Source organism: Nicotiana tomentosiformis, chromosome 4 (assembly GCF_000390325.3).
Source record: "Nicotiana tomentosiformis chromosome 4, ASM39032v3, whole genome shotgun sequence".
NCBI lineage: Eukaryota > Viridiplantae > Streptophyta > Magnoliopsida > Solanales > Solanaceae > Nicotiana > Nicotiana tomentosiformis.
The window spans coordinates 55,833,781-55,844,377 of NC_090815.1; the positions used below are offsets into that span (position 1 = coordinate 55,833,781).

At 36.6% G+C, this 10,597-nt stretch overlaps 1 long non-coding RNA gene across 1 annotated transcript; it reads left to right on the top strand.

Annotated features, from left to right (window-relative positions):
• Positions 1–733: 733 nt before the first annotated feature.
• Positions 734–10,206, top strand: LOC138910632 (uncharacterized). The gene is made up of 3 exons (XR_011415765.1): positions 734–938; positions 1,048–1,144; positions 9,908–10,206. It is a non-coding gene; the product is annotated as an uncharacterized lncRNA (long non-coding RNA).
• The last annotated feature ends 391 nt before the right edge of the window (positions 10,207–10,597 follow it).

A 10,597-nucleotide genomic window follows, 5' to 3' on the forward strand; every position in this document is an offset into this window, starting at 1 on the left:
TTTTCTTTCTAAATGATTTCAGCATGCCCAAGTTTGTAACATTTCTTGCATGTGATATCCAGCTTTCTCCAACACTTATAATGATGGTGATTCTTCTTGCCACAATATTGACAAGAAGGATTATATTGACCTTCTTTATTTTTAGTGGTGATAATTATATTATTTTCTACTATTATTGATTCAGAGTTGTTATAATTGCCTTTTTTTGTCTTTTCTTTTTTTTCCCTGTTGCCAGAATCCAGTAGCAACTTGGCTTGGAAGTCTTTGTTGGTGGATCCTACTTTCCTCATCATCCTTATTTGTTTGCTTTTACTTGCTTTTCTTATCTTTCAATATGAACTTGCATGTGTTCCGCATATGACTATTTCGAGTGATTGCGCTATCTGGCTTGAGTTAGACAAGCATAGAAGGATCTTATGTCACAAGTGACTGGCCTGTCTATCTAGTATCTAGGAAGGATTGGTCGACGAAATATGAACTGGAGACTGAACCTTCATATACCCAGAACAATATATTTTTATTACCACGAGATATATTGGAGACCGCCGATCATTTGATTGGGCTGAAATTTGGAATGGGTGCACTTGACGATATGAATCATTTAAAAAACAAACGTATTCGTTCTGTAGCAGATCTTTTATAAGATCATTATGCTTGTAGATCACTCAACAACTCTATTAAGCTAAGCTTTTCTTATGCATACAACGGACTTAAAATCTTTGCTAAGCTAAGATTTGATAGAACTTTAGTATTTTCTAATGAAACAATAGTTGCCCCGCATCTCTTATATATGGTTACAAGTATCTTTTGATCTATTCTATTGTCAGTAAGTTTAATTTTAAGTATCCTTACCTTATTTTACATCTCAAGCAACATGTTTGAATAATACTTGAAGGTTTCAGATTTCTTCATTCGCGCTTCTCGAATTCTCTTACCAAGTTTAGTATTTTCATTCCTTTGATTCTTTCATCTCTTTGATACTTATTCTGCGGAAATTTTAATTTGCTTTGGCTAAGTTACATATAATGATTCTACTGAAAATGATAGGAGGAACTGCAGTAAAGAGGAAAGCTTTAGCTTGGAATTTTCTTCTTCTCTTTGTGGAGTTCGATCTGAGCTATGGCGGGATTTTCTAGTAGAGGAGGTACTTTATAATACTTTTATATAGACTGCCATAAATCACACACATCCAAATAAGTTTCTGACTGACCTGGATTGGTAATATTCTCCATCGAAAAATGGTGGAGCCATAGAAGAAAAAAGAACTCTTGCTTTTTATTGTTTTAATGGTCTTTTGTAGAAACAGATTTAGTTGATGTTTTCGGGTAAATACTCAGTCAAAAACCTTACACTTGTCTCACAAGTCCCTTAAGAAGAAGGGCTCTGATACCAATATTGTGCTAAATTGCATTAAACAAGAAAAGTAAGTGAAAATTTTGTATCTTATTAAATTTTAACTTCAGAAAAAAATAAGGTGTAACTGAACTGAAATACAAAATAAAAAGGCTAAAATCTGCTGACATGCCAGGAAAATAGCAACACTGTAATAACTACTGGGATAATAAATAAAAATAATAATTTCTTAAAATTCTCTTAAAGACGAGGACTTCACTCCAATCAGTATCTAAGATATTACCAACATAAAAGACTTAAATAGCCATCAATAGGTGAACGACCTTTTTTACCCTTCATTCAAACACTATTTCTTCAATATTTTTGTACAAAAATGTAAATAGACATTTCAATTTATCTTTTTCTATTTTATTCCTTCACTCAAATTTCAATTAAATGCTCCTTTAATTTGAACACGAAATTTGAGAAGACAACAAAATTATATAATAGTAGTTATAAAAGTACAATTCAAAGCTATTATCTTTTTGTGGAGACAGAGAAAGGAATTGTCAAATATTTTCACCAACTACAGAAAGGGCTCTTTGAAATTTTCATATCAATGCTTGGTATGTTTTCTCACAGGCATCAGTGTTTTTTAAAGCTAAGTGATTAAAATTTGTTCTTACTTTTGTTGTTAGATTGACATAGGTTTCCTCTACTTGGAATTTGATTTATTTAATGGCATTACTTTTTGTGGCTTGAGAACTAATTAGGTTCAAAGATATATATATATATATATATATATATATATATATATATATATATATATATATATATATATATGCATATTCTTATGCTTATTTATTCTTTCAGACTTTCTCTTTCTCATTTTATGTTGGTGTAGACGTGTAGTGGGTATATTAGATTTCTTGTGAAGCCTTTCTCTTTGTTTGAAAATTCTCTCTTCAGTTGACTTTATTTGATTATTGGAGACATATCACAATTTAAGTATATGACTTTTTAAAGTTAAATTGCATGGGTTACTGAAAAAAAAATTTAAGCTGGTGGATTCTTCTTTCATTTAGTTAGTTAAAAAATTTTTTAAAATTTATATGATTTTTTTAAAAATTTGTAACATTGATAAGGATTACACGCGCAACGCGCTTGTGCAATCACTGGTAAAATAAAAATAAAACACTATCAATAATAATTTTTAACATTAATTATATTAGAACTTTTTTCTTGTGGAAAAATATAATTCGGGAAATTGCAGTTCAACTCTCTAAAATAGAAACAGAAAAAATTAAGTTTTTGGTGGTTTGATTTGATATATAGATTTTATAAACCGGCATAGTTGGTTTGATTTTTATTTAACGAAAAATAGAACCAAATAGACTCATGTACACCCCTAGAATCTAAATAGTAACAATAATAACATGAGAAAAGATATAGGTTGCACTTTATAGTTATCCGATTGTAACGACCTGATCGGTCATTTTAAGCTATAGCACTTCGTTCAGGGGTTTGAGAATTTGAGTAGTTTCATATTATGCATTATGACTTGCGTGTATAGTTGGTTTTGACTTTCGAGAGGTTCAGAGTTGATTTGGAAGAGTAATTCTCAATTCGGATGCTTTATTTTGGAAGAGTTGAACAATATTTGACATTTGAGTAAACGACCTCAGAATCGAGATTTGATGATTTCAATAGGTCCGTATGGCGATTTTGGACTTGGACGTATGTTTGGAATTGAATTTGGATGATCCTAGAAGGTTTTGGATCTATTTGGAGAAATTTGGCAATTTGAAGAATTAGAGTGTTCACAAGTTTGACCGGAGGTTGTCTTTGATGGTATCAGGTTTGGATTGTTGTCCAAAATTTGAAATAGGTTTGTTTTATCCATTTGAACTTGTGTGCAAAGTTTAGTTATAATCCGGAATGTCTAAATGTGGTTCGGACGCATTCGGCAAAGTGGAATATTTAAAAGTTAAGAGAATGATCTTGACCTTTGATTCTGGGTTTTGATATTAATTGTAGTGTTTTGAACCTTCAGACAAGTTTGGGTAATTTATTTCGAATTGTTGGTATGATTGAACGAGGTCTCATGGGGCTCGGGTGAGTTTCAGGGAGGTTACAGACCATTTTAGTTGAGTTTTTCATAGCTAATCTTCTGGTATTCTGATGTTAATCGCATTCACGATCAGTGAGTCACATTCACATAGAGTGTTTTGCATGATTGGTGATTTTTTCATCACGTTCTCTATAAAGTGGTCGCCTTTGTGGAATACTATGGATGATGAATATCACGTTCGCATAGATTGTTTTGCGTTCGCAAAGTGTTGGTAAAAGCTGGTTAGCACCCTTTCTCATTCGCACTTGGTCTCTCGCGTTCGCGTAGCTTAGAAGCTAGTTGGCCTTCGCGTTCGTGGTGAAGGGTTTTCAGGCGCTGGGTTTTGGTTCTTCGCGAACGCGGGGCTGAGGTCGCGTTCGCTTAGTATTCAGCTGGGCAGTGTACTCAAGATGCCATTTTCGGGATTTTACTCATGTCACGACCTCTACCGGAGTCGTGATGGCACCTAACACCGCTTGCTAGGCAAGCCAACAACAAATAAGCAGAAGTAAACTTTAATAATGAAAAGAACTAGTCTCAAAAGCGGAATGATATAAATCACTGAAGTAAAAATGTTAATACAAGTGAATTCACCCTAAAATCTTGTGTCACTGAGTGCATGAGCTCTATAGAATACGGAATACAAGATCAGAATAAAATATGATACTGTTTGGAAGACGGAACAGTAAGAACATAAGATAAAGGAGGGGACTTTAAGGCCTATGAATCACACAGCAGTGCTACCTCGAGATTTCCAAGAAAAACTGGATCCAACTCACTGGCCACCACCACTATCAGCAACATCTGGATATGCACACGAAGTGCAGAGTATAGTATGAGTACAACCGATCCCGTGTACTCAATAAGTAGCAAGCCTAACTTCGGGATGAAAGTAGTGATGAGCTTGGCAAGGTCCGATGCTCAAGTTCCATAGCCAACAATGACAATAACATCAGAATAATAGCATATATAAATAAAAGCATCTCAAATAACAATGTGCTCAACTTAGCATGACAGGAGGAAAAGTATACATGCCTTTAAGATATAACAGACAAGGCATGAACTTCCACAAAATTCACTTAGACAGGTATTGAACAAGATAAAACTATCATATCAAGATCGAAACATCAATTAGAGACATCAAATACCATTTAGCATGAGGAATAATACAAATCTATGCCTGCATGTCACATATACATGCCAAATCACCAAGAAAATCATAGTTTAAATATCAAGTGTACATAATCTCAGTACATTCATAGTGCCTGGCACAAAGTACCCCTTCACCATACTCTATGCACACTCACAGTGCCTGGCTCAAAGCCCATGGACCCTCGCACAAACATACACACCCAGCATTGTACGGGTGCTTGACACAAGTCCCTCACCAAGCACATATATATGACCTTGTGCATGCACCTATGGTTATCACCTGACTCCAGAGGGGCGGGTCCTTGCCCAAGCGCTGATCGCATCAAAGTTAACTATCAATATCACTTAGCCCAATATAGGGCTTGGCGCACACGTCACCTCATAATCAATACCACTCAGCCCAACATGGGGCCTGGCGCACGCGTCAACTCATTATTAATATCAAATCGGCTCTATGGCCCAAGATCAGTCATAATCTACTCAAGTCTCCGTATGCCAACATCTCACATAAATGTAACTCAATATGCCACATGGAAGATACCAACGCAATACAATTCAGCTTAAACTCATGTCACGTACAAGGACACTAACAACATTTGAGATAGAATATCAAAAAGGCGCAGAGATGGAGATATAACATGCGGATATAGTGTCATAACTAAAAAGTATGACTATGACTAAGGCAAAGAGCTCAACATAGCAAAAATAACTCTATCATGCCTCAACAAGTAAGCAAATAGCCTAGACATGATTTTTATAATGAATGATAGCTCACATAGTCATAACAATGGAGAAAATATGATATCAAAGAAGCATGATAGCAAAATAAGGCATATAATAGCAGAAGATAACAAATATAACAAATATCATAGCCAATAGGGATAATCATCGTCAAACCAAGCTTAGGCAAAATACTTACCTCATCTGGGCTAGTTTTCAACCTCGAATCACGTCAAAACCTTGACCTAGCCCTCCAATCGTGCAAATCCAAGTCAAACATCAGCCAAGGATGTCAACAGTGCCATAGGAAGCGATCTTAATCCATAAAGCTTCGATATTTGAAGAAATTCTTACATGTCAACAAATGTCAACCCTTGCCTACATGCCTGATATCCAAAACCAATACCAAAACCCGAGACCCACAACCTGCTGAGTCCAAATATGTAATTAGATTCCAGAACCGAGTCCAAATCGGTACTCAAATCCCCAAAATACACTATCTTAAAGTGTAGGCAAAAATCACAAATTTCTTCCTTAGATTCACCAATCAAATGCCAAAATCGAAGATAAAATCATGAATAATGATCAAAATTCAATTTAAGAACACTTACCCAATCCAAGTGGGTGAAAATCGCCTAAACGATTGCTCCAATTCGTGCTCCCAATCTCAAAATATGATAAAATGAAGCAAAACCTCGAATAAAATATGCTACCAGGCACTCTCACTTCTGCGGACTCCAGCTTGCATCTACGAGCTTGCTTTTACGAGCGCCCTGCTTGCTTTTACAAGTTCCACTAACATAGGCCTTCATCGCATCTACGACCCTACTACCCATCTGCGACATTGCAGAACCGACTCCACAAGGGCAGAAACGTAATTCCTCAATCTAGCACAGCTTTGCTGTGCGCACTTCCTCCCGCACGTGCGACTCCGCACCTGTGATCTTATTCCCGCCAAAGCAGCCAACCCCCTGGCTTCACAAATTTTGCATCTATGAACCCCAAATGTGCAGATCCGACCAATGTTCCACAGATACGGCACACCAGAACCAGCAACTCATGCAACTCTGAAATGGTCCGACACAAATCCGTAACACACCCGGCCCCACAGGACCCCATCAAATCATACAGATAAGTCCAAATACATCATCCAAACCAATCCAAAGGCTACAAATATCGTAATTAATATCAAAACCAAGAATCATCAATCGAAATCAATATCTTAAGCTCATAAATTTTCAACTTCAAATCAAGCGTCTGATTCAAGCCAAACCAATATGGAATGAACCCGAACTTTGCATTCAAGTTATAAATGACAAAAGCAAACTTATTCCAATTCCCGAAACAGCAATCCGACTCCGATAGCGTCGAATTCAACTCCAAGTCAAACTTATGAACTTTCCAAACTTTTAAATTTCCAACTTCTACCAAATAGAGCCAAAACCCTCTCGGAATATCCAAATTCAAATATGAACATACTTCCATGTCCAAAATCATCATACAAATATATTGGAACCATCAAAACACGAATCTGAGATCATATACTCAAAAGTTAAACCTTGGTAAACTCTTCCAACATAAAACTTTCGAATTGAGAAATACTCTTCCAAATCAACTTCAAACCCCTCGAAAGTCAAAATCTACCATACGCGCAAATCATAATGCATAATATGAAGCCTCTTAAAGTCTCAAACCTCCGAACTGCTAAATCTCATAATAACCTATCTTGTCATTACATTCTACCCTACTTAAATATACGTTCGTCCTCGAATGTGCCAAGAGTCATTTCGAGGTTTCCAAAGCACTATATAACTCATCCTACACATACCATGGGTGAACTCACATAATCCCAATCCATATGATCCTATTACACAATCCTGACTGAAAATTATTCCTTCAACCTTAGCGTAAGAATCCATAAGACCAAATTCTAACTTCTGGAGCTCCCTCTATGATCCGATTCTTGTACAAAAACACTATATCAAGCTCAACAAGATGTAATAAATCATAATTATACTACAAAGATATAACCACACGATAACCTGTAACACCTCGGAAAATTTCGAAGTATTTAAGTGTACAGCCCCGTAAAATTTCGCAAATGAATTCAAGGCTTCGTGGTGCCAGAGTAGATATACGTGTTTAAGGATTTTAGAAATTATTCGCGGCGAGCTTGCGCGCCGCAGTTCGGACTTTTTGGGTTGAACAATGCACCGGAAAGTAAAGAAAAATGTTTGGCGGAAAAACACATTTCTGCTGTCCATTATGCGACCGCAGAACCACTCTGCGGGCCGCATAATGGCCGCAGAAGTGAGCAGGAGAAGGGCCAGTCTGGGGGCAATTATGCGGTCGACTATGCGACCGTATAACTGTTATGCGGTGCATTATGCGATCATATAACAGTTATGCGGACCGCATACATGGATAGATTTTTGATCGTTTTGGTCTGTAATTATGCGACCGATATGCGGTCCGCATATCCATTATGCGGTCGCATATGTGACCTGCAGAACCTGTTCCGGAGCTCCATTTTTGGGTTTTGAAAACCCGACCCTACTTCGTTAAATACACGTTTTGGGTTATTTTTGAGCAAAAATCTGATGTTTTAGAGAGAAGGGAGAGTGTTTTAGAGAGAGAGGAAACCCTAGGCTAATTATTCATCAAGTCTTGCTCAAATCTTGGAAGATTAACAAGGAAAACCCACAAGATCTTCATCTAAGAGGTAAGGTTCCAAACCCTAGTTTTCAATTTCAAATTTGGGTAAAAGAAGGTTGGATTGGAGTATAATTCTTGGGTATAAGAGTATTATTTGTACATGCTTGTATTAATAAGGTTTGTGGGAAGATTCTCGAGCTCAAATAAGTAAATATTGGGTTGTGGAGTGAAGAAAATCTTGTAAAAGAACCTTGTAGCTAAATTTGCACACCTAGTGTTTGATAAAATACTCAAAAGAGCTAAGACCATGAATATCTTCCTAATTGTTGTTAAATTTTGTTATGTCTCAAAATAGATTGGGATTGCTAGAATTTCTGGAGTGTTGTAGTAATTTAAGGAAAGCTCAATTGAGGTATGTTGGCTAAACTTTCTCTCTTGGAATTGAATTCCATAAGGTTTCCGTAAGTTTCAAAATATGGCTTGCGTATTAAAAAGGTTATGGCTTTGAGTCGTGTTTCAATGAAAGATAATATGCCAAATTGTGTGAGAAAATCTCAATATTCTTAAGACTCTTAATTGCTCATATGTGTACCTAAAGTCTTGATTTGGAAATGTCTTATTGTTGATAATCTATAAAGATGGTTGGAAGTGAAATAAGTTAATTGGGGATATAGAGTGTGGCCAACGTGCCAAGAATTTAAGTTATGATTGTGTCTAGTAGTGCAAATGATTTGAGAAGATGCGATAAAGAATATGAAATGAGCCTCGACTCAATTATTTAAAAATGACTTCGAAGATAGAATTACATAAAAGCTTTTGTACTCAATTCATGCCCATTAGTGGTTGCTTTAACTAATGCTTTGCTTTATAAATATATCTAGTGTGATTCGAGTCTATATACTCATGTGTTGAACTGGAACATTGTCATTGCTAGGGAAGAGCATTGTAAGAATAAATGGTGTATTGATTGTTTATGAGTTTCATGTGTGTTTCTATTGTTGGATGGTATGCCTCATTCTTTGGGAAGAAACCATTTGTGTTTAAAGTTTCCATTTCAAATGGATTTAAAGTATATGATTTCTGAAATATCCTATATATTAATACTTGATGGTGATCATTGAAATTGAAAGAGGTGAAAGTGTGGAATATGAAATACGGCCATCGTGCCAGGAATAAAGAATCTTGTGAATGGCCTAATGAGCGAAGGAAATATTGTCGTTGTGAATGACTGGGAATACTAATGAGAATTTATACAATGTGAAAGATGTTGAGGTAAGTACAATTTTATTTATAATATTTCTGTTTGCAAATCAAATCAAAAATATTTTTGGGAGTATCATTAGCAAAACCGTGGAAGGGTGGGTCATAAGGCCCACACCTGAAACTACACGTGCCGGTGTAGGGGTGGATTGTGATTATTCCCCTTATTTGGGATGAAATTGGAACCTTTGGAAAATTGTGATATTATTCCCCTTAATTATGATGAAACTGGAACCTTTGTGGATTGGAAAAGTCAACCCGCACGGCATATGTGGGAAGGCGGCCTAGCTGATCGGGTGGAGATCAGACGCCATATTGTGCATATGGTGGTACTACTCTTGGTAACAACTTTCTTTCGCATCACATGTCAAATCATATTGTTCGTGGGGAGATGGCCTAGCCGATCGGGCGTGATCAGACTCCGTGCTAACAAAGACGGTGGTATATCGGTGCTAATGATCTCCCAACCAAAATTATATATGAAGTTCGTATTTTAAAAATTATTATGTTTTAACTGAACATTTGGATATTGTTGATTATGACTTGTTGTTTCTATGTGTTGCCTTTTCTTATGTGGGCATTCTATTTTGAAAGAGGACTTTTAGCTATGCATACTAGTGCTATTTGACAGTACTAACGTCCCTTTTACCGGGGGCGCTGTATCTTTAATGGATGCAGGTGGTTCAACAGCAGGCGGAATTGATCAGTGATAGCAGTGCACTCTTTTCAGCTGATTTGGTGAGCCCCACTTCATTTCGGGGTCATGTATCTTTTGTTTCTCATGTACTGTGTTTTGAGGTATAGCCGGGGCCTTGTTGCTAGCATTTTCATATTACTCTTCGATTGTATTTAGAGGCTCCGTAGACAGGTTGTGGGTTGTGGTTGAAGATGGGAATTGAACTAGAAATGTTGGTACTTGAAAATCATGTTTTTCATTAATTCTATAAACTCGTAATGTTTTGGAAATTATGAATAAAGCTGCTAATGGGAATGAAAAGGAAGTTGTTAATAAAATCTTTTCAGTGATTGATTGATGGAGTACATCTCCTCTTTATTCATGGATGAGTTTGGGTAGAAGAAAATCTAACAGGCTTGCACAACCGGGTTCTCTCGGTTGAGCGCCGGTCGTGCTCCCCGAGCTTGGGGCGTGACAGTACCTCATATTTCATATGCCCATAACGATAACTTCCGACCACAACAGAAGTTCATTACCAAACTCGGTACCAGTAATATACCTCATGAAACATGAAACCTTATTCCAAACCTCGCAATACTACAAATGATGAGAGAACCGTGTAAGAACTCATAACCACCCGTCGAATCAATAAGTCATGGAGTTTTCTTACTCAGCAATAACCTTTGCTAAAT